The sequence below is a fragment of the Schistocerca serialis genome, chromosome 2, assembly GCF_023864345.2.
Source record: "Schistocerca serialis cubense isolate TAMUIC-IGC-003099 chromosome 2, iqSchSeri2.2, whole genome shotgun sequence".
Taxonomy (NCBI): domain Eukaryota; kingdom Metazoa; phylum Arthropoda; class Insecta; order Orthoptera; family Acrididae; genus Schistocerca; species Schistocerca serialis.
Window position 1 is genome coordinate 511,186,429 of NC_064639.1, and position 24,611 is coordinate 511,211,039.

Below are 24,611 nucleotides of genomic sequence, written 5' to 3' on the forward strand. Positions count from 1 at the left end.
TTATTTCATACACACGCTATCTGCCACGTACACGCGTCGATGTTACTACTGAGTGGCGTTTCGCACGGAGAAGGAGTGACCGCAAAAGCGTGCTTTACGTAAATTTCTTCGACGAGGATGGGATTCGAACCCACGCGTGCAGAGCACATTGGATTAGCAGTCCAACGCCTTAACCACTCGGCCACCTCGTCTGCTGGAACTACAGTTGTGTCTTTGGCGAGTGCTTGCGGAAAGAAGACATTTGTCGATTCGAAAACACATTCAAAACATGGTACTGGGCCGGTGTTAACGTCTAATGCCAAGCTGCAGTGCGGCCGACGAAGCTCCCACTGGCGAATCGTTTAATGACAGCATCCGTCCATATGGATATGCGATCGGGTAAAATCATTGGCCCAATTATCTACTGCAGGAATAAGCATTGTATCGACATGCAGTGTCGTCTAATGCAAATGAGAAAGGTGCTGTGCATTCTTTTGCACGACTTACTGCAACGAAACGTACAGCTCGATACGCTACACTGATATTGCTTGCAAGGTTTTGACGTCCCCCCTAGCCCAAGATTGTCCTGCTGTTTGCGATGGAGCTTGGTGTTTGGGCGGCCACTAGCGACGGATGTCTGCAAACTCAAGTCTCTCCAGTAGGCCCTGCCAAATGGCTTCTGTAGATGGCGGCCTGACTTTAAAGAACAAACTGTCGGAAGGCGACAGTTGTGCTACAGATGGATTATTAAAGGCACGATACGTTAAAATGACTGCGACAGATATGCACTTAAATATAAATAAGAACTCGTCGTTCGCAAATACCAACATACTCTTTGCTGGAGCCGAAATTTGATTGGTTTATAGATCTCGAATTGATGTTTAATTCGAAGGGCATACGCTATGGAATGTTGTGCGCTTTCATCTGGTAGGCAGTTTAGTCACTTATTTCATACACACGCTATCTGCCACGTACACGCGTCGATGTTACTACTGAGTGGCGTTTCGCACGGAGAAGGAGTGACCGCAAAAGCGTGCTTTACGTAAATTTCTTCGACGAGGATGGGATTCGAACCCACGCGTGCAGAGCACATTGGATTAGCAGTCCAACGCCTTAACCACTCGGCCACCTCGTCTGCTGGAACTACAGTTGTGTCTTTGGCGAGTGCTTGCGGAAAGAAGACATTTGTCGATTCGAAAACACATTCAAAACATGGTACTGGGCCGGTGTTAACGTCTAATGCCAAGCTGCAGTGCGGCCGACCAAGCTCCCACTGGCGAATCGTTTAATGACAGCATCCGTCCATATGGATATGCGATCGGGTAAAATCATTGGCCCAATTATCTACTGCAGGAATAAGCATTGTATCGACATGCAGTGTCGTCTAATGCAAATGAGAAAGGTGCTGTGCATTCTTTTGCACGACTTACTGCAACGAAACGTACAGCTCGATACGCTACACTGATATTGCTTGCAAGGTTTTGACGTCCCCCCTAGCCCAAGATTGTCCTGGTGTTTGCGATGGAGCTTGGTGTTTAGGCGGCCACTAGCGACGGATGTCTGCAAACTCAAGTCTCTCCAGTAGGCCCTGCCAAATGGCTTCTGTAGATGGCGGCCTGACTTTAAGGAACAAACTGTCGGAAGGCGACAGTTGTGCTACAGATGGATTATTAAAGGCACGATACGTTAAAATGACTGCGACAGATATGCACTTAAATATAAATAAGAACTCGTCGTTCGCAAATACCAACATACTCTTTGCTGGAGCCGAAATTTGATTGGTTTATAGATCTCGAATTGATGTTTAATTCGAAGGGCATACGCTATGGAATGTTGTGCGCTTTCATCTGGTAGGCAGTTTAGTCACTTATTTCATACACACGCTATCTGCCACGTACACGCGTCGATGTTACTACTGAGTGGCGTTTCGCACGGAGAAGGAGTGACGGCAAAAGCGTGCTTTTTTTTACGTAAATTTCTTCGACGAGGATGGGATTCGAACCCACGCGTGCAGAGCACATTGGATTAGCAGTCAAACGCCTTAACCACTCGGCCACCTCGTCTGCTGGAACTACAGTTGTGTCTTTGGCGAGTGCTTGCGGAAAGAAGACATTTGTCGATTCGAAAACACATTCAAAACATGGTACTGGGCCGGTGTTAACGTCTAATGCCAAGCTGCAGTGCGGCCGACCAAGCTCCCACTGGCGAATCGTTTAATGACAGCATCCGTCCATATGGATATGCGATCGGGTAAAATCATTGGCCCAATTATCTACTGCAGGAATAAGCATTGTATCGACATGCAGTGTCGTCTAATGCAAATGAGAAAGGTGCTGTGCATTCTTTTGCACGACTTACTGCAACGAAACGTACAGCTCGATACGCTACACTGATATTGCTTGCAAGGTTTTGACGTCCCCCCTAGCCCAAGATTGTCCTGCTGTTTGCGATGGAGCTTGGTGTTTGGGCGGCCACTAGCGACGGATGTCTGCAAACTCAAGTCCCTCCAGTAGGCCCTGCCAAATGGCTTCTGTAGATGGCGGCCTGACTTTAAGGAACAAACTGTCGGAAGGCGACAGTTGTGCTACAGATGGATTATTAAAGGCACGATACGTTAAAATGACTGCGACAGATATGCACTTAAATATAAATAAGAACTCGTCGTTCGCAAATACCAACATACTCTTTGCTGGAGCCGAAATTTGATTGGTTTATAGATCTCGAATTGATGTTTAATTCGAAGGGCATACGCTATGGAATGTTGTGCGCTTTCATCTGGTAGGCAGTTTAGTCACTTATTTCATACACACGCTATCTGCCACGTACACGCGTCGATGTTACTACTGAGTGGCGTTTCGCACGGAGAAGGAGTGACCGCAAAAGCGTGCTTTACGTAAATTTCTTCGACGAGGATGGGATTCGAACCCACGCGTGCAGAGCACATTGGATTAGCAGTCCAACGCCTTAACCACTCGGCCACCTCGTCTGCTGGAACTACAGTTGTGTCTTTGGCGAGTGCTTGCGGAAAGAAGACATTTGTCGATTCGAAAACACATTCAAAACATGGTACTGGGCCGGTGTTAACGTCTAATGCCAAGCTGCAGTGCGGCCGACGAAGCTCCCACTGGCGAATCGTTTAATGACAGCATCCGTCCATATGGATATGCGATCGGGTAAAATCATTGGCCCAATTATCTACTGCAGGAATAAGCATTGTATCGACATGCAGTGTCGTCTAATGCAAATGAGAAAGGTGCTGTGCATTCTTTTGCACGACTTACTGCAACGAAACGTACAGCTCGATACGCTACACTGATATTGCTTGCAAGGTTTTGACGTCCCCCCTAGCCCAAGATTGTCCTGCTGTTTGCGATGGAGCTTGGTGTTTGGGCGGCCACTAGCGACGGATGTCTGCAAACTCAAGTCTCTCCAGTAGGCCCTGCCAAATGGCTTCTGTAGATGGCGGCCTGACATTAAAGAACAAACTGTCGGAAGGCGACAGTTGTGCTACAGATGGATTATTAAAGGCACGATACGTTAAAATGACTGCGACAGATATGAACTTAAATATAAATAAGAACTCGTTCGCAAATACCAACATACTCTTTGCTGGAGCCGAAATTTGATTGGTTTATAGATCTCGAATTGATGTTTAATTCGAAGGGCATACGCTATGGAATGTTGTGCGCTTTCATCTGGTAGGCAGTTTAGTCACTTATTTCATACACACGCTATCTGCCACGTACACGCGTCGATGTTACTACTGAGTGGCGTTTCGCACGGAGAAGGAGTGACCGCAAAAGCGTGCTTTTTTTTACGTAAATTTCTTCGACGAGGATGGGATTCGAACCTACGTGTGCAGAGCACATTGGATTAGCAGTCCAACGCCTTAACCACTCGGCCACCTCGTCTGCTGGAACTACAGTTGTGTCTTTGGCGAGTGCTTGCGGAAAGAAGACATTTGTCGATTCGAAAACACATTCAAAACATGGTACTGGGCCGGTGTTAACGTCTAATGCCAAGCTGCAGTGCGGCCGACCAAGCTCCCACTGGCGAATCGTTTAATGACAGCATCCGTCCATGTGGATATGCGATCGGGTAAAACCATTGGCCCAATTATCTACTGCAGGAATAAGCATTGTATCGACATGCAGTGTCGTCTAATGCAAATGAGAAAGGTGCTGTGCATTCTTTTGCACGACTTACTGCAACGAAACGTACAGCTCGATACGCTACACTGATATTGCTTGCAAGGTTTTGACGTCCCCCCTAGCCCAAGATTGTCCTGCTGTTTGCGATGGAGCTTGGTGTTTGGGCGGCCACTAGCGACGGATGTCTGCAAACTCAAGTCTCTCCAGTAGGCCCTGCCAAATGGCTTCTGTAGATGGCGGCCTGACTTTAAAGAACAAACTGTCGGAAGGCGACAGTTGTGCTACAGATGGATTATTAAAGGCACGATACGTTAAAATGACTGCGACAGATATGCACTTAAATATAAATAAGAACTCGTCGTTCGCAAATACCAACATACTCTTTGCTGGAGCCGAAATTTGATTGGTTTATAGATCTCGAATTGATGTTTAATTCGAAGGGCATACGCTATGGAATGTTGTGCGCTTTCATCTGGTAGGCAGTTTAGTCACTTATTTCATACACACGCTATCTGCCACGTACACGCGTCGATGTTACTACTGAGTGGCGTTTCGCACGGAGAAGGAGTGACCGCAAAAGCGTGCTTTTTTTTACGTAAATTTCTTCGACGAGGATGGGATTCGAACCTACGTGTGCAGAGCACATTGGATTAGCAGTCCAACGCCTTAACCACTCGGCCACCTCGTCTGCTGGAACTACAGTTGTGTCTTTGGCGAGTGCTTGCGGAAAGAAGACATTTGTCGATTCGAAAACACATTCAAAACATGGTACTGGGCCGGTGTTAACGTCTAATGCCAAGCTGCAGTGCGGCCGACCAAGCTCCCACTGGCGAATCGTTTAATGACAGCATCCGTCCATGTGGATATGCGATCGGGTAAAATCATTGGCCCAATTATCTACTGCAGGAATAAGCATTGTATCGACATGCAGTGTCGTCTAATGCAAATGAGAAAGGTGCTGTGCATTCTTTTGCACGACTTACTGCAACGAAACGTACAGCTCGATACGCTACACTGATATTGCTTGCAAGGTTTTGACGTCCCCCCTAGCCCAAGATTGTCCTGCTGTTTGCGATGGAGCTTGGTGTTTGGGCGGCCACTAGCGACGGATGTCTGCAAACTCAAGTCTCTCCAGTAGGCCCTGCCAAATGGCTTCTGTAGATGGCGGCCTGACTTTAAAGAACAAACTGTCGGAAGGCGACAGTTGTGCTACAGATGGATTATTAAAGGCACGATACGTTAAAATGACTGCGACAGATATGCACTTAAATATAAATAAGAACTCGTCGTTCGCAAATACCAACATACTCTTTGCTGGAGCCGAAATTTGATTGGTTTATAGATCTCGAATTGATGTTTAATTCGAAGGGCATACGCTATGGAATGTTGTGCGCTTTCATCTGGTAGGCAGTTTAGTCACTTATTTCATACACACGCTATCTGCCACGTACACGCGTCGATGTTACTACTGAGTGGCGTTTCGCACGGAGAAGGAGTGACCGCAAAAGCGTGCTTTACGTAAATTTCTTCGACGAGGATGGGATTCGAACCCACGCGTGCAGAGCACATTGGATTAGCAGTCCAACGCCTTAACCACTCGGCCACCTCGTCTGCTGGAACTACAGTTGTGTCTTTGGCGAGTGCTTGCGGAAAGAAGACATTTGTCGATTCGAAAACACATTCAAAACATGGTACTGGGCCGGTGTTAACGTCTAATGCCAAGCTGCAGTGCGGCCGACCAAGCTCCCACTGGCGAATCGTTTAATGACAGCATCCGTCCATATGGATATGCGATCGGGTAAAATCATTGGCCCAATTATCTACTGCAGGAATAAGCATTGTATCGACATGCAGTGTCGTCTAATGCAAATGAGAAAGGTGCTGTGCATTCTTTTGCACGACTTACTGCAACGAAACGTACAGCTCGATACGCTACACTGATATTGCTTGCAAGGTTTTGACGTCCCCCCTAGCCCAAGATTGTCCTGCTGTTTGCGATGGAGCTTGGTGTTTGGGCGGCCACTAGCGACGGATGTCTGCAAACTCAAGTCTCTCCAGTAGGCCCTGCCAAATGGCTTCTGTAGATGGCGGCCTGACTTTAAAGAACAAACTGTCGGAAGGCGACAGTTGTGCTACAGATGGATTATTAAAGGCACGATACGTTAAAATGACTGCGACAGATATGCACTTAAATATAAATAAGAACTCGTTCGCAAATACCAACATACTCTTTGCTGGAGCCGGAATTTGATTGGTTTATAGATCTCGAATTGATGTTTAATTCGAAGGGCATACGCTATGGAATGTTGTGCGCTTTCATCTGGTAGGCAGTTTAGTCACTTATTTCATACACACGCTATCTGCCACGTACACGCGTCGATGTTACTACTGAGTGGCGTTTCGCACGGAGAAGGAGTGACCGCAAAAGCGTGCTTTACGTAAATTTCTTCGACGAGGATGGGATTCGAACCCACGCGTGCAGAGCACATTGGATTAGCAGTCCAACGCCTTAACCACTCGGCCACCTCGTCTGCTGGAACTACAGTTGTGTCTTTGGCGAGTGCTTGCGGAAAGAAGACATTTGTCGATTCGAAAACACATTCAAAACATGGTACTGGGCCGGTGTTAACGTCTAATGCCAAGCTGCAGTGCGGCCGACCAAGCTCCCACTGGCGAATCGTTTAATGACAGCATCCGTCCATATGGATATGCGATCGGGTAAAATCATTGGCCCAATTATCTACTGCAGGAATAAGCATTGTATCGACATGCAGTGTCGTCTAATGCAAATGAGAAAGGTGCTGTGCATTCTTTTGCACGACTTACTGCAACGAAACGTACAGCTCGATACGCTACACTGATATTGCTTGCAAGGTTTTGACGTCCCCCCTAGCCCAAGATTGTCCTGCTGTTTGCGATGGAGCTTGGTGTTTGGGCGGCCACTAGCGACGGATGTCTGCAAACTCAAGTCTCTCCAGTAGGCCCTGCCAAATGGCTTCTGTAGATGGCGGCCTGACTTTAAAGAACAAACTGTCGGAAGGCGACAGTTGTGCTACAGATGGATTATTAAAGGCACGATACGTTAAAATGACTGCGACAGATATGCACTTAAATATAAATAAGAACTCGTTCGCAAATACCAACATACTCTTTGCTGGAGCCGAAATTTGATTGGTTTATAGATCTCGAATTGATGTTTAATTCGAAGGGCATACGCTATGGAATGTTGTGCGCTTTCATCTGGTAGGCAGTTTAGTCACTTATTTCATACACACGCTATCTGCCACGTACACGCGTCGATGTTACTACTGAGTGGCGTTTCGCACGGAGAAGGAGTGACCGCAAAAGCGTGCTTTTTTTTACGTAAATTTCTTCGACGAGGATGGGATTCGAACCTACGTGTGCAGAGCACATTGGATTAGCAGTCCAACGCCTTAACCACTCGGCCACCTCGTCTGCTGGAACTACAGTTGTGTCTTTGGCGAGTGCTTGCGGAAAGAAGACATTTGTCGATTCGAAAACACATTCAAAACATGGTACTGGGCCGGTGTTAACGTCTAATGCCAAGCTGCAGTGCGGCCGACCAAGCTCCCACTGGCGAATCGTTTAATGACAGCATCCGTCCATGTGGATATGCGATCGGGTAAAACCATTGGCCCAATTATCTACTGCAGGAATAAGCATTGTATCGACATGCAGTGTCGTCTAATGCAAATGAGAAAGGTGCTGTGCATTCTTTTGCACGACTTACTGCAACGAAACGTACAGCTCGATACGCTACACTGATATTGCTTGCAAGGTTTTGACGTCCCCCCTAGCCCAAGATTGTCCTGCTGTTTGCGATGGAGCTTGGTGTTTGGGCGGCCACTAGCGACGGATGTCTGCAAACTCAAGTCTCTCCAGTAGGCCCTGCCAAATGGCTTCTGTAGATGGCGGCCTGACTTTAAAGAACAAACTGTCGGAAGGCGACAGTTGTGCTACAGATGGATTATTAAAGGCACGATACGTTAAAATGACTGCGACAGATATGCACTTAAATATAAATAAGAACTCGTCGTTCGCAAATACCAACATACTCTTTGCTGGAGCCGAAATTTGATTGGTTTATAGATCTCGAATTGATGTTTAATTCGAAGGGCATACGCTATGGAATGTTGTGCGCTTTCATCTGGTAGGCAGTTTAGTCACTTATTTCATACACACGCTATCTGCCACGTACACGCGTCGATGTTACTACTGAGTGGCGTTTCGCACGGAGAAGGAGTGACCGCAAAAGCGTGCTTTTTTTTACGTAAATTTCTTCGACGAGGATGGGATTCGAACCTACGTGTGCAGAGCACATTGGATTAGCAGTCCAACGCCTTAACCACTCGGCCACCTCGTCTGCTGGAACTACAGTTGTGTCTTTGGCGAGTGCTTGCGGAAAGAAGACATTTGTCGATTCGAAAACACATTCAAAACATGGTACTGGGCCGGTGTTAACGTCTAATGCCAAGCTGCAGTGCGGCCGACCAAGCTCCCACTGGCGAATCGTTTAATGACAGCATCCGTCCATGTGGATATGCGATCGGGTAAAATCATTGGCCCAATTATCTACTGCAGGAATAAGCATTGTATCGACATGCAGTGTCGTCTAATGCAAATGAGAAAGGTGCTGTGCATTCTTTTGCACGACTTACTGCAACGAAACGTACAGCTCGATACGCTACACTGATATTGCTTGCAAGGTTTTGACGTCCCCCCTAGCCCAAGATTGTCCTGCTGTTTGCGATGGAGCTTGGTGTTTGGGCGGCCACTAGCGACGGATGTCTGCAAACTCAAGTCTCTCCAGTAGGCCCTGCCAAATGGCTTCTGTAGATGGCGGCCTGACTTTAAAGAACAAACTGTCGGAAGGCGACAGTTGTGCTACAGATGGATTATTAAAGGCACGATACGTTAAAATGACTGCGACAGATATGCACTTAAATATAAATAAGAACTCGTCGTTCGCAAATACCAACATACTCTTTGCTGGAGCCGAAATTTGATTGGTTTATAGATCTCGAATTGATGTTTAATTCGAAGGGCATACGCTATGGAATGTTGTGCGCTTTCATCTGGTAGGCAGTTTAGTCACTTATTTCATACACACGCTATCTGCCACGTACACGCGTCGATGTTACTACTGAGTGGCGTTTCGCACGGAGAAGGAGTGACCGCAAAAGCGTGCTTTACGTAAATTTCTTCGACGAGGATGGGATTCGAACCCACGCGTGCAGAGCACATTGGATTAGCAGTCCAACGCCTTAACCACTCGGCCACCTCGTCTGCTGGAACTACAGTTGTGTCTTTGGCGAGTGCTTGCGGAAAGAAGACATTTGTCGATTCGAAAACACATTCAAAACATGGTACTGGGCCGGTGTTAACGTCTAATGCCAAGCTGCAGTGCGGCCGACCAAGCTCCCACTGGCGAATCGTTTAATGACAGCATCCGTCCATATGGATATGCGATCGGGTAAAATCATTGGCCCAATTATCTACTGCAGGAATAAGCATTGTATCGACATGCAGTGTCGTCTAATGCAAATGAGAAAGGTGCTGTGCATTCTTTTGCACGACTTACTGCAACGAAACGTACAGCTCGATACGCTACACTGATATTGCTTGCAAGGTTTTGACGTCCCCCCTAGCCCAAGATTGTCCTGCTGTTTGCGATGGAGCTTGGTGTTTGGGCGGCCACTAGCGACGGATGTCTGCAAACTCAAGTCTCTCCAGTAGGCCCTGCCAAATGGCTTCTGTAGATGGCGGCCTGACTTTAAAGAACAAACTGTCGGAAGGCGACAGTTGTGCTACAGATGGATTATTAAAGGCACGATACGTTAAAATGACTGCGACAGATATGCACTTAAATATAAATAAGAACTCGTCGTTCGCAAATACCAACATACTCTTTGCTGGAGCCGAAATTTGATTGGTTTATAGATCTCGAATTGATGTTTAATTCGAAGGGCATACGCTATGGAATGTTGTGCGCTTTCATCTGGTAGGCAGTTTTGTCACTTATTTCATACACACGCTATCTGCCACGTACACGCGTCGATGTTACTACTGAGTGGCGTTTCGCACGGAGAAGGAGTGACCGCAAAAGCGTGCTTTTTTTTACGTAAATTTCTTCGACGAGGATGGGATTCGAACCTACGTGTGCAGAGCACATTGGATTAGCAGTCCAACGCCTTAACCACTCGGCCACCTCGTCTGCTGGAACTACAGTTGTGTCTTTGGCGAGTGCTTGCGGAAAGAAGACATTTGTCGATTCGAAAACACATTCAAAACATGGTACTGGGCCGGTGTTAACGTCTAATGCCAAGCTGCAGTGCGGCCGACCAAGCTCCCACTGGCGAATCGTTTAATGACAGCATCCGTCCATATGGATATGCGATCGGGTAAAATCATTGGCCCAATTATCTACTGCAGGAATAAGCATTGTATCGACATGCAGTGTCGTCTAATGCAAATGAGAAAGGTGCTATGCATTCTTTTGCACGACTTACTGCAACGAAACGTACAGCTCGATACGCTACACTGATATTGCTTGCAAGGTTTTGACGTCCCCCCTAGCCCAAGATTGTCCTGCTGTTTGCGATGGAGCTTGGTGTTTGGGCGGCCACTAGCGACGGATGTCTGCAAACTCAAGTCTCTCCAGTAGGCCCTGCCAAATGGCTTCTGTAGATGGCGGCCTGACTTTAAAGAACAAACTGTCGGAAGGCGACAGTTGTGCTACAGATGGATTATTAAAGGCACGATACGTTAAAATGACTGCGACAGATATGCACTTAAATATAAATAAGAACTCGTCGTTCGCAAATACCAACATACTCTTTGCTGGAGCCGAAATTTGATTGGTTTATAGATCTCGAATTGATGTTTAATTCGAAGGGCATACGCTATGGAATGTTGTGCGCTTTCATCTGGTAGGCAGTTTTGTCACTTATTTCATACACACGCTATCTGCCACGTACACGCGTCGATGTTACTACTGAGTGGCGTTTCGCACGGAGAAGGAGTGACCGCAAAAGCGTGCTTTTTTTTACGTAAATTTCTTCGACGAGGATGGGATTCGAACCTACGTGTGCAGAGCACATTGGATTAGCAGTCCAACGCCTTAACCACTCGGCCACCTCGTCTGCTGGAACTACAGTTGTGTCTTTGGCGAGTGCTTGCGGAAAGAAGACATTTGTCGATTCGAAAACACATTCAAAACATGGTACTGGGCCGGTGTTAACGTCTAATGCCAAGCTGCAGTGCGGCCGACCAAGCTCCCACTGGCGAATCGTTTAATGACAGCATCCGTCCATGTGGATATGCGATCGGGTAAAATCATTGGCCCAATTATCTACTGCAGGAATAAGCATTGTATCGACATGCAGTGTCGTCTAATGCAAATGAGAAAGGTGCTGTGCATTCTTTTGCACGACTTACTGCAACGAAACGTACAGCTCGATACGCTACACTGATATTGCTTGCAAGGTTTTGACGTCCCCCCTAGCCCAAGATTGTCCTGCTGTTTGCGATGGAGCTTGGTGTTTGGGCGGCCACTAGCGACGGATGTCTGCAAATTCAAGTCTCTCCAGTAGGCCCTGCCAAATGGCTTCTGTAGATGGCGGCCTGACTTTAAAGAACAAACTGTCGGAAGGCGACAGTTGTGCTACAGATGGATTATTAAAGGCACGATACGTTAAAATGACTGCGACAGATATGCACTTAAATATAAATAAGAACTCGTCGTTCGCAAATACCAACATACTCTTTGCTGGAGCCGAAATTTGATTGGTTTATAGATCTCGAATTGATGTTTAATTCGAAGGGCATACGCTATGGAATGTTGTGCGCTTTCATCTGGTAGGCAGTTTAGTCACTTATTTCATACACACGCTATCTGCCACGTACACGCGTCGATGTTACTACTGAGTGGCGTTTCGCACGGAGAAGGAGTGACCGCAAAAGCGTGCTTTTTTTTACGTAAATTTCTTCGACGAGGATGGGATTCGAACCTACGTGTGCAGAGCACATTGGATTAGCAGTCCAACGCCTTAACCACTCGGCCACCTCGTCTGCTGGAACTACAGTTGTGTCTTTGGCGAGTGCTTGCGGAAAGAAGACATTTGTCGATTCGAAAACACATTCAAAACATGGTACTGGGCCGGTGTTAACGTCTAATGCCAAGCTGCAGTGCGGCCGACCAAGCTCCCACTGGCGAATCGTTTAATGACAGCATCCGTCCATATGGATATGCGATCGGGTAAAATCATTGGCCCAATTATCTACTGCAGGAATAAGCATTGTATCGACATGCAGTGTCGTCTAATGCAAATGAGAAAGGTGCTGTGCATTCTTTTGCACGACTTACTGCAACGAAACGTACAGCTCGATACGCTACACTGATATTGCTTGCAAGGTTTTGACGTCCCCCCTAGCCCAAGATTGTCCTGCTGTTTGCGATGGAGCTTGGTGTTTGGGCGGCCACTAGCGACGGATGTCTGCAAACTCAAGTCTCTCCAGTAGGCCCTGCCAAATGGCTTCTGTAGATGGCGGCCTGACTTTAAAGAACAAACTGTCGGAAGGCGACAGTTGTGCTACAGATGGATTATTAAAGGCACGATACGTTAAAATGACTGCGACAGATATGCACTTAAATATAAATAAGAACTCGTTCGCAAATACCAACATACTCTTTGCTGGAGCCGAAATTTGATTGGTTTATAGATCTCGAATTGATGTTTAATTCGAAGGGCATACGCTATGGAATGTTGTGCGCTTTCATCTGGTAGGCAGTTTAGTCACTTATTTCATACACACGCTATCTGCCACGTACACGCGTCGATGTTACTACTGAGTGGCGTTTCGCACGGAGAAGGAGTGACCGCAAAAGCGTGCTTTTTTTTACGTAAATTTCTTCGACGAGGATGGGATTCGAACCTACGTGTGCAGAGCACATTGGATTAGCAGTCCAACGCCTTAACCACTCGGCCACCTCGTCTGCTGGAACTACAGTTGTGTCTTTGGCGAGTGCTTGCGGAAAGAAGACATTTGTCGATTCGAAAACACATTCAAAACATGGTACTGGGCCGGTGTTAACGTCTAATGCCAAGCTGCAGTGCGGCCGACCAAGCTCCCACTGGCGAATCGTTTAATGACAGCATCCGTCCATGTGGATATGCGATCGGGTAAAACCATTGGCCCAATTATCTACTGCAGGAATAAGCATTGTATCGACATGCAGTGTCGTCTAATGCAAATGAGAAAGGTGCTGTGCATTCTTTTGCACGACTTACTGCAACGAAACGTACAGCTCGATACGCTACACTGATATTGCTTGCAAGGTTTTGACGTCCCCCCTAGCCCAAGATTGTCCTGCTGTTTGCGATGGAGCTTGGTGTTTGGGCGGCCACTAGCGACGGATGTCTGCAAACTCAAGTCTCTCCAGTAGGCCCTGCCAAATGGCTTCTGTAGATGGCGGCCTGACTTTAAAGAACAAACTGTCGGAAGGCGACAGTTGTGCTACAGATGGATTATTAAAGGCACGATACGTTAAAATGACTGCGACAGATATGCACTTAAATATAAATAAGAACTCGTCGTTCGCAAATACCAACATACTCTTTGCTGGAGCCGAAATTTGATTGGTTTATAGATCTCGAATTGATGTTTAATTCGAAGGGCATACGCTATGGAATGTTGTGCGCTTTCATCTGGTAGGCAGTTTAGTCACTTATTTCATACACACGCTATCTGCCACGTACACGCGTCGATGTTACTACTGAGTGGCGTTTCGCACGGAGAAGGAGTGACCGCAAAAGCGTGCTTTTTTTTACGTAAATTTCTTCGACGAGGATGGGATTCGAACCTACGTGTGCAGAGCACATTGGATTAGCAGTCCAACGCCTTAACCACTCGGCCACCTCGTCTGCTGGAACTACAGTTGTGTCTTTGGCGAGTGCTTGCGGAAAGAAGACATTTGTCGATTCGAAAACACATTCAAAACATGGTACTGGGCCGGTGTTAACGTCTAATGCCAAGCTGCAGTGCGGCCGACCAAGCTCCCACTGGCGAATCGTTTAATGACAGCATCCGTCCATGTGGATATGCGATCGGGTAAAATCATTGGCCCAATTATCTACTGCAGGAATAAGCATTGTATCGACATGCAGTGTCGTCTAATGCAAATGAGAAAGGTGCTGTGCATTCTTTTGCACGACTTACTGCAACGAAACGTACAGCTCGATACGCTACACTGATATTGCTTGCAAGGTTTTGACGTCCCCCCTAGCCCAAGATTGTCCTGCTGTTTGCGATGGAGCTTGGTGTTTGGGCGGCCACTAGCGACGGATGTCTGCAAACTCAAGTCTCTCCAGTAGGCCCTGCCAAATGGCTTCTGTAGATGGCGGCCTGACTTTAAAGAACAAACTGTCGGAAGGCGACAGTTGTGCTACAGATGGATTATTAAAGGCACGATACGTTAAAATGACTGCGACAGATATGCACTTAAATATAAATAAGAACTCGTCGTTCGCAAATACCAACATACTCTTTGCTGGAGCCGAAATTTGATTGGTTTATAGATCTCGAATTGATGTTTAATTCGAAGGGCATACGCTATGGAATGTTGTGCGCTTTCATCTGGTAGGCAGTTTAGTCACTTATTTCATACACACGCTATCTGCCACGTACACGCGTCGATGTTACTACTGAGTGGCGTTTCGCACGGAGAAGGAGTGACCGCAAAAGCGTGCTTTACGTAAATTTCTTCGACGAGGATGGGATTCGAACCCACGCGTGCAGAGCACATTGGATTAGCAGTCCAACGCCTTAACCACTCGGCCACCTCGTCTGCTGGAACTACAGTTGTGTCTTTGGCGAGTGCTTGCGGAAAGAAGACATTTGTCGATTCGAAAACACATTCAAAACATGGTACTGGGCCGGTGTTAACGTCTAATGCCAAGCTGCAGTGCGGCCGACCAAGCTCCCACTGGCGAATCGTTTAATGACAGCATCCGTCCATATGGATATGCGATCGGGTAAAATCATTGGCCCAATTATCTACTGCAGGAATAAGCATTGTATCGACATGCAGTGTCGTCTAATGCAAATGAGAAAGGTGCTGTGCATTCTTTTGCACGACTTACTGCAACGAAACGTACAGCTCGATACGCTACACTGATATTGCTTGCAAGGTTTTGACGTCCCCCCTAGCCCAAGATTGTCCTGCTGTTTGCGATGGAGCTTGGTGTTTGGGCGGCCACTAGCGACGGATGTCTGCAAACTCAAGTCTCTCCAGTAGGCCCTGCCAAATGGCTTCTGTAGATGGCGGCCTGACTTTAAAGAACAAACTGTCGGAAGGCGACAGTTGTGCTACAGATGGATTATTAAAGGCACGATACGTTAAAATGACTGCGACAGATATGCACTTAAATATAAATAAGAACTCGTCGTTCGCAAATACCAACATACTCTTTGCTGGAGCCGAAATTTGATTGGTTTATAGATCTCGAATTGATGTTTAATTCGAAGGGCATACGCTATGGAATGTTGTGCGCTTTCATCTGGTAGGCAGTTTTGTCACTTATTTCATACACACGCTATCTGCCACGTACACGCGTCGATGTTACTACTGAGTGGCGTTTCGCACGGAGAAGGAGTGACCGCAAAAGCGTGCTTTTTTTTACGTAAATTTCTTCGACGAGGATGGGATTCGAACCTACGTGTGCAGAGCACATTGGATTAGCAGTCCAACGCCTTAACCACTCGGCCACCTCGTCTGCTGGAACTACAGTTGTGTCTTTGGCGAGTGCTTGCGGAAAGAAGACATTTGTCGATTCGAAAACACATTCAAAACATGGTACTGGGCCGGTGTTAACGTCTAATGCCAAGCTGCAGTGCGGCCGACCAAGCTCCCACTGGCGAATCGTTTAATGACAGCATCCGTCCATATGGATATGCGATCGGGTAAAATCATTGGCCCAATTATCTACTGCAGGAATAAGCATTGTATCGACATGCAGTGTCGTCTAATGCAAATGAGAAAGGTGCTATGCATTCTTTTGCACGACTTACTGCAACGAAACGTACAGCTCGATACGCTACACTGATATTGCTTGCAAGGTTTTGACGTCCCCCCTAGCCCAAGATTGTCCTGCTGTTTGCGATGGAGCTTGGTGTTTGGGCGGCCACTAGCGACGGATGTCTGCAAACTCAAGTCTCTCCAGTAGGCCCTGCCAAATGGCTTCTGTAGATGGCGGCCTGACTTTAAAGAACAAACTGTCGGAAGGCGACAGTTGTGCTACAGATGGATTATTAAAGGCACGATACGTTAAAATGACTGCGACAGATATGCACTTAAATATAAATAAGAACTCGTCGTTCGCAAATACCAACATACTCTTTGCTGGAGCCGAAATTTGATTGGTTTATAGATCTCGAATTGATGTTTAATTCGAAGGGCATACGCTATGGAATGTTGTGCGCTTTCATCTGGTAGGCAGTTTTGTCACTTATTTCATACACACGCTATCTGCCACGTACACGCGTCGATGTTACTACTGAGTGGCGTTTCGCACGGAGAAGGAATGACCGCAAAAGCGTGCTTTTTTTTACGTAAATTTCTTCGACGAGGATGGGATTCGAACCTACGTGTGCAGAGCACATTGGATTAACAGTCCAACGCCTTAACCACTCGGCCACCTCGTCTGCTGGAACTACAGTTGTGTCTTTGGCGAGTGCTTGCGGAAAGAAGACATTTGTCGATTCGAAAACACATTCAAAACATGGTACTGGGCCGGTGTTAACGTCTAATGCCAAGCTGCAGTGCGGCCGACCAAGCTCCCACTGGCGAATCGTTTAATGACAGCATCCGTCCATGTGGATATGCGATCGGGTAAAATCATTGGCCCAATTATCTACTGCAGGAATAAGCATTGTATCGACATGCAGTGTCGTCTAATGCAAATGAGAAAGGTGCTGTGCATTCTTTTGCACGACTTACTGCAACGAAACGTACAGCTCGATACGCTACACTGATATTGCTTGCAAGGTTTTGACGTCCCCCCTAGCCCAAGATTGTCCTGCTGTTTGCGATGGAGCTTGGTGTTTGGGCGGCCACTAGCGACGGATGTCTGCAAACTCAAGTCTCTCCAGTAGGCCCTGCCAAATGGCTTCTGTAGATGGCGGCCTGACTTTAAAGAACAAACTGTCGGAAGGCGACAGTTGTGCTACAGATGGATTATTAAAGGCACGATACGTTAAAATGACTGCGACAGATATGCACTTAAATATAAATAAGAACTCGTCGTTCGCAAATACCAACATACTCTTTGCTGGAGCCGAAATTTGATTGGTTTATAGATCTCGAATTGATGTTTAATTCGAAGGGCATACGCTATGGAATGTTGTGCGCTTTCATCTGGTAGGCAGTTTAGTCACTTATTTCATACACACGCTATCTGCCACGTACACGCGTCGATGTTACTACTGAGTGGCGTTTCGCACGGAGAAGGAGTGACCGCAAAAGCGTGCTTTTTTTTACGTAAATTTCTTCGACGAGGATGGGATTCGAACCTACGTGTGCAGAGCACATTGGATTAGCAGTCCAACGCCTTAACCACTCGGCCACCTCGTCTGCTGGAACTACAGTTGTGTCTTTGGCGAGTGCTTGCGGAAAGAAGACATTTGTCGATTCGAAAACACATTCAAAACATGGTACTGGGCCGGTGTTAACGTCTAATGCCAAGCTGCAGTGCGGCCGACCAAGCTCCCACTGGCGAATCGTTTAATGACAGCATCCGTCCATATGGATATGCGATCGGGTAAAATCATTGGCCCAATTATCTACTGCAGGAATAAGCATTGTATCGACATGCAGTGTCGTCTAATGCAAATGAGAAAGGTGCTGTGCATTCTTTTGCACGACTTACTGCAACGAAACGTACAGCTCGATACGCTACACTGATATTGCTTGCAAGGTTTTGACGTCCCCCCTAGCCCAAGATTGTCCTGCTGTTTGCGATGGAGCTTGGTGTTTGGGCGGCCACTAGCGACGGATGTCTGCAAAGTCAAGTCTCTCCAGTAGGCCCTGCCAAATGGCTTCTGTAGATGGCGGCCTGACTTTAAAGAACAAACTGTCGGAAGGCGACAGTTGTGCTACAGATGGATTATTAAAGGCACGATACGTTAAAATGACTGCGACAGATATGCACTTAAATATAAATAAGAACTCGTCGTTCGCAAATACCAACATACTCTTTGCTGGAGCCGAAATTTGATTGGTTTATAGATCTCGAATTGATGTTTAATTCGAAGGGCATACGCTATGGAATGTTGTGCGCTTTCATCTGGTAGGCAGTTTAGTCACTTATTTCATACACACGCTATCTGCCACGTACACGCGTCGATGTTACTACTGAGTGGCGTTTCGCACGGAGAAGGAGTGACCGCAAAAGCGTGCTTTACGTAAATTTCTTCGACGAGGATGGGATTCGAACCCACGCGTGCAGAGCACATTGGATTAGCAGTCCAACGCCTTAACCACTCGGCCACCTCGTCTGCTGGAACTACAGTTGTGTCTTTGGCGAGTGCTTGCGGAAAGAAGACATTTGTCGATTCGAAAACACATTCAAAACATGGTACTGGGCCGGTGTTAACGTCTAATGCCAAGCTGCAGTGCGGCCGACCAAGCTCCCACTGGCGAATCGTTTAATGACAGCATCCGTCCATATGGATATGCGATCGGGTAAAATCATTGGCCCAATTATCTACTGCAGGAATAAGCATTGTATCGACATGCAGTGTCGTCTAATGCAAATGAGAAAGGTGCTGTGCATTCTTTTGCACGACTTACTGCAACGAAACGTACAGCTCGATACGCTACACTGATATTGCTTGCAAGGTTTTGACGTCCCCCCTAGCCCAAGATTGTCCTGCTGTTTGCGATGGAGCTTGGTGTTTGGGCGGCCACTAGCGACGGATGTCTGCAAAGTCAAGTCTCTCCAGTAGGCCCTGCCAAATGGCTTCTGTAGATGGCGGCCTGACTTTAAAGAACAAACTGTCGGAAGGCGACAGTTGTGCTACAGATGGATTATTAAAGGCACGATACGTTAAAATGACTGCGACAGATATGCACTTAAATATAAATAAGAACTCGTCGTTCGCAAATACCAACATACTCTTTGCTGGAGCCGAAATTTGATTGGTTTATAGATCTCGAATTGATGTTTAATTCGAAGGGCATACGCTATGGAATGTTGTGCGCTTTCATCTGGTAGGCAGTTTAGTCACTTATTTCATACACACGCTATCTGCCACGTACACGCGTCGATGTTACTACTGAGTGGCGTTTCGCACGGAGAAGGAGTGACCGCAAAAGCGTGCTTTACGTAAATTTCTTCGACGAGGATGGGATTCTAACCCACGCGTGCAGAGCACATTGGATTAGCAGTCAAACGCCTTAACCACTCGGCCACCTCGTCTGCTGGAACTACAGTTGTGTCTTTGGCGAGTGCTTGCGGAAAGAAGACATTTGTCGATTCGAAAACACATTCAAAACATGGTACTGGGCCGGTGTTAACGTCTAATGCCAAGCTGCAGTGCGGCCGACCAAGCTCCCACTGGCGAATCGTTTAATGACAGCATCCGTCCATATGGATATGCGATCGGGTAAAATCATTGGCCCAATTATCTACTGCAGGAATAAGCATTGTATCGACATGCAGTGTCGTCTAATGCAAATGAGAAAGGTGCTGTGCATTCTTTTGCACGACTTACTGCAACGAAACGTACAGCTCGATACGCTACACTGATATTGCTTGCAAGGTTTTGACGTCCCCCCTAGCCCAAGATTGTCCTGCTGTTTGCGATGGAGCTTGGTGTTTGGGCGGCCACTAGCGACGGATGTCTGCAAACTCAAGTCTCTCCAGTAGGCCCTGCCAAATGGCTTCTGTAGATGGCGGCCTGACTTTAAAGAACAAACTGTCGGAAGGCGACAGTTGTGCTACAGATGGATTATTAAAGGCACGATACGTTAAAATGACTGCGACAGATATGCACTTAAATATAAATAAGAACTCGTCGTTCGCAAATACCAACATACTCTTTGCTGGAGCCGAAATTTGATTGGTTTATAGATCTCGAATTGATGTTTAATTCGAAGGGCATACGCTATGGAATGTTGTGCGCTTTCATCTGGTAGGCAGTTTAGTCACTTATTTCATACACACGCTATCTGCCACGTACACGCGTCGATGTTACTACTGAGTGGCGTTTCGCACGGAGAAGGAGTGACCGCAAAAGCGTGCTTTACGTAAATTTCTTCGACGAGGATGGGATTCGAACCCACGCGTGCAGAGCACATTGGATTAGCAGTCCAACGCCTTAACCACTCGGCCACCTCGTCTGCTGGAACTACAGTTGTGTCTTTGGCGAGTGCTTGCGGAAAGAAGACATTTGTCGATTCGAAAACACATTCAAAACATGGTACTGGGCCGGTGTTAACGTCTAATGCCAAGCTGCAGTGCGGCCGACCAAGCTCCCACTGGCGAATCGTTTAATGACAGCATCCGTCCATGTGGATATGCGATCGGGTAAAATCATTGGCCCAATTATCTACTGCAGGAATAAGCATTGTATCGACATGCAGTGTCGTCTAATGCAAATGAGAAAGGTGCTGTGCATTCTTTTGCACGACTTACTGCAACGAAACGTACAGCGCGATACGCTACACTGATATTGCTTGCAAGGTTTTGACGTCCCCCCTAGCCCAAGATTGTCCTGCTGTTTGCGATGGAGCTTGGTGTTTGGGCAGCCACTAGCGACGGATGTCTGCAAACTCAAGTCTCTCCAGTAGGCCCTGCCAAATGGCTTCTGTAGATGGCAGCCTGACTTTAAAGAACAAACTGTCGGAAGGCGACAGTTGTGCTACAGATGGATTATTAAAGGCACGATACATTAAAATGACTGCGACAGATATGCACTTAAATATAAATAAGAACTCGTCGTTCGCAAATACCAACATACTCTTTGCTGGAGCCGAAATTTGATTGGTTTATAGATCTCGAATTGATGTTTAATTCGAAGGGCATACGCTATGGAATGTTGTGCGCTTTCATCTGGTAGGCAGTTTTGTCACTTATTTCATACACACGCTATCTGCCACGTACACGCGTCGATGTTACTACTGAGTGGCGTTTCGCACGGAGAAGGAGTGACCGCAAAAGCGTGCTTTACGTAAATTTCTTCGACGAGGATGGGATTCGAACCCACGCGTGCAGAGCACATTGGATTAGCAGTCCAACGCCTTAACCACTCGGCCACCTCGTCTGCTGGAACTACAGTTGTGTCTTTGGCGAGTGCTTGCGGAAAGAAGACATTTGTCGATTCGAAAACACATTCAAAACATGGTACTGGGCCGGTGTTAACGTCTAATGCCAAGCTGCAGTGCGGCCGACCAAGCTCCCACTGGCGAATCGTTTAATGACAGCATCCGTCCATGTGGATATGCGATCGGGTAAAATCATTGGCCCAATTATCTACTGCAGGAATAAGCATTGTATCGACATGCAGTGTCGTCTAATGCAAATGAGAAAGGTGCTGTGCATTCTTTTGCACGACTTACTGCAACGAAACGTACAGCTCGATACGCTACACTGATATTGCTTGCAAGGTTTTGACGTCCCCCCTAGCCCAAGATTGTCCTGCTGTTTGCGATGGAGCTTGGTGTTTGGGCGGCCACTAGCGACGGATGTCTGCAAACTCAAGTCTCTCCAGTAGGCCCTGCCAAATGGCTTCTGTAGATGGCGGCCTGACTTTAAAGAACAAACTGTCGGAAGGCGACAGTTGTGCTACAGATGGATTATTAAAGGCACGATACGTTAAAATGACTGCGACAGATATGCACTTAAATATAAATAAGAACTCGTCGTTCGCAAATACCAACATACTCTTTGCTGGAGCCGAAATTTGATTGGTTTATAGATCTCGAATTGATGTTTAATTCGAAGGGCATACGCTATGGAATGTTGTGCGCTTTCATCTGGTAGGCAGTTTAGTCACTTATTTCATACACACGCTATCTGCCACGTACACGCGTCGATGTTACTACTGAGTGGCGTTTCGCACGGAGAAGGAGTGACCGCAAAAGCGTGCTTTACGTAAATTTCTTCGACGAGGATGGGATTCTAACCCACGCGTGCAGAGCACATTGGATTAGCAGTCAAACGCCTTAACCACTCGGCCACCTCGTCTGCTGGAACTACAGTTGTGTCTTTGGCGAGTGCTTGCGGAAAGAAGACATTTGTCGATTCCAAAACACATTCAAAACATGGTACTGGGCCGGTGTTAACGTCTAATGCCAAGCTGCAGTGCGGCCGACCAAGCTCCCACTGGCGAATCGTTTAATGACAGCATCCGTCCATATGGATATGCGATCGGGTAAAATCATTGGCCCAATTATCTACTGCAGGAATAAGCATTGTATCGACATGCAGTGTCGTCTAATGCAAATGAGAAAGGTGCTGTGCATTCTTTTGCACGACTTACTGCAACGAAACGTACAGCTCGATACGCTACACTGATATTGCTTGCAAGGTTTTGACGTCCCCCCTAGCCCAAGATTGTCCTGCTGTTTGCGATGGAGCTTGGTGTTTGGGCGGCCACTAGCGACGGATGTCTGCAAACTCAAGTCTCTCCAGTAGGCCCTGCCAAATGGCTTCTGTAGATGGCGGCCTGACTTTAAAGAACAAACTGTCGGAAGGCGACAGTTGTGCTACAGATGGATTATTAAAGGCACGATACGTTAAAATGACTGCGACAGATATGCACTTAAATATAAATAAGAACTCGTCGTTCGCAAATACCAACATACTCTTTGCTGGAGCCGAAATTTGATTGGTTTATAGATCTCGAATTGATGTTTAATTCGAAGGGCATACGCTATGGAATGTTGTGCGCTTTCATCTGGTAGGCAGTTTAGTCACTTATTTCATACACACGCTATCTGCCACGTACACGCGTCGATGTTACTACTGAGTGGCGTTTCGCACGGAGAAGGAGTGACCGCAAAAGCGTGCTTTACGTAAATTTCTTCGACGAGGATGGGATTCTAACCCACGCGTGCAGAGCACATTGGATTAGCAGTCAAACGCCTTAACCACTCGGCCACCTCGTCTGCTGGAACTACAGTTGTGTCTTTGGCGAGTGCTTGCGGAAAGAAGACATTTGTCGATTCGAAAACACATTCAAAACATGGTACTGGGCCGGTGTTAACGTCTAATGCCAAGCTGCAGTGCGGCCGACCAAGCTCCCACTGGCGAATCGTTTAATGACAGCATCCGTCCATATGGATATGCGATCGGGTAAAATCATTGGCCCAATTATCTACTGCAGGAATAAGCATTGTATCGACATGCAGTGTCGTCTAATGCAAATGAGAAAGGTGCTGTGCATTCTTTTGCACGACTTACTGCAACGAAACGTACAGCTCGATACGCTACACTGATATTGCTTGCAAGGTTTTGACGTCCCCCCTAGCCCAAGATTGTCCTGCTGTTTGCGATGGAGCTTGGTGTTTGGGCGGCCACTAGCGACGGATGTCTGCAAACTCAAGTCTCTCCAGTAGGCCCTGCCAAATGGCTTCTGTAGATGGCGGCCTGACTTTAAAGAACAAACTGTCGGAAGGCGACAGTTGTGCTACAGATGGATTATTAAAGGCACGATACGTTAAAATGACTGCGACAGATATGCACTTAAATATAAATAAGAACTCGTCGTTCGCAAATACCAACATACTCTTTGCTGGAGCCGAAATTTGATTGGTTTATAGATCTCGAATTGATGTTTAATTCGAAGGGCATACGCTATGGAATGTTGTGCGCTTTCATCTGGTAGGCAGTTTAGTCACTTATTTCATACACACGCTATCTGCCACGTACACGCGTCGATGTTACTACTGAGTGGCGTTTCGCACGGAGAAGGAGTGACCGCAAAAGCGTGCTTTTTTTTACGTAAATTTCTTCGACGAGGATGGGATTCGAACCTACGTGTGCAGAGCACATTGGATTAGCAGTCCAACGCCTTAACCACTCGGCCACCTCGTCTGCTGGAACTACAGTTGTGTCTTTGGCGAGTGCTTGCGGAAAGAAGACATTTGTCGATTCGAAAACACATTCAAAACATGGTACTGGGCCGGTGTTAACGTCTAATGCCAAGCTGCAGTGCGGCCGACCAAGCTCCCACTGGCGAATCGTTTAATGACAGCATCCGTCCATATGGATATGCGATCGGGTAAAATCATTGGCCCAATTATCTACTGCAGGAATAAGCATTGTATCGACATGCAGTGTCGTCTAATGCAAATGAGAAAGGTGCTGTGCATTCTTTTGCACGACTTACTGCAACGAAACGTACAGCTCGATACGCTACACTGATATTGCTTGCAAGGTTTTGACGTCCCCCCTAGCC

At 46.9% G+C, this 24,611-nt stretch overlaps 27 non-coding genes across 27 annotated transcripts; all 27 read right to left on the bottom strand.

The window, feature by feature from the left end:
- Positions 1 to 109: 109 nt before the first annotated feature.
- Positions 110 to 191, bottom strand: Trnas-gcu (transfer RNA serine (anticodon GCU)). The gene has a single exon. It is a non-coding gene; the product is annotated as a tRNA-Ser (tRNA).
- An 841-nt stretch (positions 192 to 1,032) lies between these two features.
- Positions 1,033 to 1,114, bottom strand: Trnas-gcu (transfer RNA serine (anticodon GCU)). Its single transcript has one exon. It is a non-coding gene; the product is annotated as a tRNA-Ser (tRNA).
- Positions 1,115 to 1,960: 846 nt separating this feature from the next.
- Trnas-gcu (transfer RNA serine (anticodon GCU)) lies at positions 1,961 to 2,042 on the bottom strand. The gene has a single exon. It is a non-coding gene; the product is annotated as a tRNA-Ser (tRNA).
- Positions 2,043 to 2,883: 841 nt separating this feature from the next.
- Positions 2,884 to 2,965, bottom strand: Trnas-gcu (transfer RNA serine (anticodon GCU)). Its single transcript has one exon. It is a non-coding gene; the product is annotated as a tRNA-Ser (tRNA).
- Positions 2,966 to 3,808: 843 nt separating this feature from the next.
- Trnas-gcu (transfer RNA serine (anticodon GCU)) lies at positions 3,809 to 3,890 on the bottom strand. The gene has a single exon. It is a non-coding gene; the product is annotated as a tRNA-Ser (tRNA).
- Positions 3,891 to 4,736: 846 nt separating this feature from the next.
- Trnas-gcu (transfer RNA serine (anticodon GCU)) lies at positions 4,737 to 4,818 on the bottom strand. The gene has a single exon. It is a non-coding gene; the product is annotated as a tRNA-Ser (tRNA).
- Positions 4,819 to 5,659: 841 nt separating this feature from the next.
- On the bottom strand, positions 5,660 to 5,741 carry Trnas-gcu (transfer RNA serine (anticodon GCU)). Its single transcript has one exon. It is a non-coding gene; the product is annotated as a tRNA-Ser (tRNA).
- An 838-nt stretch (positions 5,742 to 6,579) lies between these two features.
- Trnas-gcu (transfer RNA serine (anticodon GCU)) lies at positions 6,580 to 6,661 on the bottom strand. Its single transcript has one exon. It is a non-coding gene; the product is annotated as a tRNA-Ser (tRNA).
- An 843-nt stretch (positions 6,662 to 7,504) lies between these two features.
- On the bottom strand, positions 7,505 to 7,586 carry Trnas-gcu (transfer RNA serine (anticodon GCU)). The gene has a single exon. It is a non-coding gene; the product is annotated as a tRNA-Ser (tRNA).
- An 846-nt stretch (positions 7,587 to 8,432) lies between these two features.
- Trnas-gcu (transfer RNA serine (anticodon GCU)) lies at positions 8,433 to 8,514 on the bottom strand. Its single transcript has one exon. It is a non-coding gene; the product is annotated as a tRNA-Ser (tRNA).
- An 841-nt stretch (positions 8,515 to 9,355) lies between these two features.
- On the bottom strand, positions 9,356 to 9,437 carry Trnas-gcu (transfer RNA serine (anticodon GCU)). The gene has a single exon. It is a non-coding gene; the product is annotated as a tRNA-Ser (tRNA).
- An 846-nt stretch (positions 9,438 to 10,283) lies between these two features.
- Trnas-gcu (transfer RNA serine (anticodon GCU)) lies at positions 10,284 to 10,365 on the bottom strand. The gene has a single exon. It is a non-coding gene; the product is annotated as a tRNA-Ser (tRNA).
- Positions 10,366 to 11,211: 846 nt separating this feature from the next.
- Trnas-gcu (transfer RNA serine (anticodon GCU)) lies at positions 11,212 to 11,293 on the bottom strand. The gene has a single exon. It is a non-coding gene; the product is annotated as a tRNA-Ser (tRNA).
- Positions 11,294 to 12,139: 846 nt separating this feature from the next.
- Trnas-gcu (transfer RNA serine (anticodon GCU)) lies at positions 12,140 to 12,221 on the bottom strand. The gene has a single exon. It is a non-coding gene; the product is annotated as a tRNA-Ser (tRNA).
- An 843-nt stretch (positions 12,222 to 13,064) lies between these two features.
- Trnas-gcu (transfer RNA serine (anticodon GCU)) lies at positions 13,065 to 13,146 on the bottom strand. The gene has a single exon. It is a non-coding gene; the product is annotated as a tRNA-Ser (tRNA).
- Positions 13,147 to 13,992: 846 nt separating this feature from the next.
- On the bottom strand, positions 13,993 to 14,074 carry Trnas-gcu (transfer RNA serine (anticodon GCU)). Its single transcript has one exon. It is a non-coding gene; the product is annotated as a tRNA-Ser (tRNA).
- Positions 14,075 to 14,915: 841 nt separating this feature from the next.
- On the bottom strand, positions 14,916 to 14,997 carry Trnas-gcu (transfer RNA serine (anticodon GCU)). Its single transcript has one exon. It is a non-coding gene; the product is annotated as a tRNA-Ser (tRNA).
- Positions 14,998 to 15,843: 846 nt separating this feature from the next.
- Trnas-gcu (transfer RNA serine (anticodon GCU)) lies at positions 15,844 to 15,925 on the bottom strand. The gene has a single exon. It is a non-coding gene; the product is annotated as a tRNA-Ser (tRNA).
- Positions 15,926 to 16,771: 846 nt separating this feature from the next.
- On the bottom strand, positions 16,772 to 16,853 carry Trnan-guu (transfer RNA asparagine (anticodon GUU)). The gene has a single exon. It is a non-coding gene; the product is annotated as a tRNA-Asn (tRNA).
- Positions 16,854 to 17,699: 846 nt separating this feature from the next.
- On the bottom strand, positions 17,700 to 17,781 carry Trnas-gcu (transfer RNA serine (anticodon GCU)). The gene has a single exon. It is a non-coding gene; the product is annotated as a tRNA-Ser (tRNA).
- Positions 17,782 to 18,622: 841 nt separating this feature from the next.
- Positions 18,623 to 18,704, bottom strand: Trnas-gcu (transfer RNA serine (anticodon GCU)). The gene has a single exon. It is a non-coding gene; the product is annotated as a tRNA-Ser (tRNA).
- Positions 18,705 to 19,545: 841 nt separating this feature from the next.
- Trnas-gcu (transfer RNA serine (anticodon GCU)) lies at positions 19,546 to 19,627 on the bottom strand. Its single transcript has one exon. It is a non-coding gene; the product is annotated as a tRNA-Ser (tRNA).
- Positions 19,628 to 20,468: 841 nt separating this feature from the next.
- Positions 20,469 to 20,550, bottom strand: Trnas-gcu (transfer RNA serine (anticodon GCU)). The gene has a single exon. It is a non-coding gene; the product is annotated as a tRNA-Ser (tRNA).
- Positions 20,551 to 21,391: 841 nt separating this feature from the next.
- Trnas-gcu (transfer RNA serine (anticodon GCU)) lies at positions 21,392 to 21,473 on the bottom strand. Its single transcript has one exon. It is a non-coding gene; the product is annotated as a tRNA-Ser (tRNA).
- Positions 21,474 to 22,314: 841 nt separating this feature from the next.
- Positions 22,315 to 22,396, bottom strand: Trnas-gcu (transfer RNA serine (anticodon GCU)). The gene has a single exon. It is a non-coding gene; the product is annotated as a tRNA-Ser (tRNA).
- An 841-nt stretch (positions 22,397 to 23,237) lies between these two features.
- Positions 23,238 to 23,319, bottom strand: Trnas-gcu (transfer RNA serine (anticodon GCU)). Its single transcript has one exon. It is a non-coding gene; the product is annotated as a tRNA-Ser (tRNA).
- Positions 23,320 to 24,165: 846 nt separating this feature from the next.
- Trnas-gcu (transfer RNA serine (anticodon GCU)) lies at positions 24,166 to 24,247 on the bottom strand. The gene has a single exon. It is a non-coding gene; the product is annotated as a tRNA-Ser (tRNA).
- Positions 24,248 to 24,611: the final 364 nt, after the last annotated feature.